This window comes from Palaemon carinicauda, chromosome 24, assembly GCF_036898095.1.
Source record: "Palaemon carinicauda isolate YSFRI2023 chromosome 24, ASM3689809v2, whole genome shotgun sequence".
Classification (NCBI taxonomy): Eukaryota; Metazoa; Arthropoda; class Malacostraca; order Decapoda; family Palaemonidae; genus Palaemon; species Palaemon carinicauda.
Window position 1 is genome coordinate 60,366,985 of NC_090748.1, and position 2,500 is coordinate 60,369,484.

The following is a 2,500-nucleotide window of genomic DNA, read 5'->3' on the forward strand; positions in this document are numbered from 1 at the left end:
TGACATCACAAACTTTTCTTTGGTTGACTATGTTGACATTGACGGTTCCTGGTTGCTTATTACCTATTACCTATTACACCAACCCCTCCCCCTCCCCCCATGTTGCTATTTTTTGCTTTCCCGGCATTTAAAGAACCCTATATTACTGTGTAATAAGAGAAGAGCTGAAGGACTGCATAATCTTGGAGTAAATGGAGAGTGTGCTCCCGTAAACAAATCCCATTTTCATGAAGTATTAAAAGGAATCATTCTCATAAAATAATTCTAGGGAACTAGGTGACTATAATTTTTCATAGAGTAGAATTTTTTTGTCTTATTCCAAGTTCTTGCTCAGATTTGTTATATTAAGTGATTTAGTTTTGTTGTTAAATCTTTTATATTGTTAACTTTTTATAGAATATATTAATTTATGCAAAGAGTATATTATTCCAATCACCAATATTTCTTAACAGTGCTTTGCTTGTAATCCCTGACTAAGAATAGAATAAGAGGTTATTTTTTAATAGTTCATATCAAGTAATCATCAAGTTTTTTTCAAGTGTTATATAAGAGACCTTTTGATATTCACTGGTCATATATATTGCCATTTGAGAGCTGCGTATATCCTCAGCGCTCAGGTATCATTTTTTCAAGTATATCAGACTTATGTAAAAATAGACAGGTGAGTTTGGAGCTCGGGAGTTTATGTAATTCGCCAGCCTTAATACATATTTTGGTGTGCAGATCCATGGGATCAAGCGAGTCTTTCAAATATTGGTGACAAAAGAGCTGTGTTTTCATTAAAGGTTTGAACAGTTTAGTGTTAATATGATTCTGAGTATTGATAGAATTTATTTTTTGGGAGGTATAATTGTTTGTAAAGTACAAGATGGCACCACTAAATGTACAAGTCTTTGCAAAATCCAATTTTTCAGGAATTGTCAGAAGGTAAAGTAACTAAAGCTCAGTGGCTTTCTTTTTTAATGGCATTTAGTGGCCATACAACGAGTGGAATGATTAAAGCTCAAATCAAGTGTCTAGCCTTAGAAGCGTTGATAATCTCAGGAAAGTTGTCGAAAGAAGATATTGTAGAAGAATGTCGAATGTCGAATCAGAATTCGTAGCGTAGCAAGGATCAGCTGACCTAGGAACCGAAGGAATGAAAACAGACGGGAATGTAGAGGCTGGGATTCGACAAATTGCAGCAGAAGAGAATTTGATTAAGTTAAAGATGATGACAGAACAAGAAGAAAGAGAGAGAGAGAAGAGGCAAGAGAAATTGCAGGACGAGAAGAAAGAGTGGGAGAAGAGGCCAGAGAAATCACAAAAAACTTGATAAAGCTGCTTCGCTGAGTGAAATTTATAATGTTATCAGTCATAAACCCTCTTCGGGTATGAAGTTCCAACCATCGTTCCGACCAAGTGTCAAGTAATTCACCGAACCATTAAAACCAGATCAGTAAAACTACTTGAACAAATTCAATAGTTACAGCGGAAGTACCACTGGTACTGTTCTCAAGCGGATTGTGTTAGTACCACAGCAGCAATCATCGAATAGTCCTCCTTCAGGTGCTGTGAAAGATGTGCAGAAAATTAATATTGTCTGTTATAAGTGGGACAAGAGACCTCTAATCAGTAAGGAATCCTGGTCAAGCCAACCGAGAGCAGTCACCCAAGTGGTTAGAGATAATTCAACTTCACAGAATGCGAAGACAAAGAAACAAACGGAAAAGGACGACAAGGAAAATAAACCAGCTAATGTTTACACGACGAACAGGACAACCCCAAACAGCATTGTTGCCTTCAAAACCTATATTTATGAAGTTATGTTAGCCACTCTAGATGGGGGCAAGCAGACCCTGGTCATGATATTGCACTACACAGGTTGTAACCATAGTGTAGTGACATGAGGTGTACACCCGTTGGTGGAGGAATCTGTCGTAGGAGAATCGGTCATTTTAAAGAGAATAGGAGGTGAGGAGGTTACCCCTATTTGCCATTTGAAACTGTCATATGAGTTGGTGACAGATCATTTTGATTTTGTGGTAACAGATTCATTGCCTGTGAAAAGAGTAGAAGTCCAGCTGGGTAATGAGGTTGGTGGAGCGCCATTTGTGTGTTCTCCCATTGTAACGGAGAAACCATTGAAATATAGCCCTACGACTAAAATCAAGAAGGGCTACCCGTATCGGGTTCCTAGTTGTGTGACGACTAGGAGTATAATGAAGAAAGTGGCTGCAGAAGAAGAAAGAGAAACCGAAAGAACGATGAATTTAGAGGATTTGTTTTCAGAAGAGAATTCCCATGATGGTACTCAAGAGGAGAACTCCCAAGTGAGCCCAAGAGAAAAGGAACGACACACTAATGAACAGGAAGACAAGGAAGCAATGGATTTTGAAGAAATAGAAAACTCAGCATTACAACTAGGACAGGTGAGTCGGAGAAACCTGATAGGATTGCAATGGAAGGATGCAACGTTACCAAAGTTATTGTACGGTGTGGTGGATGAGACGGAGGTGGA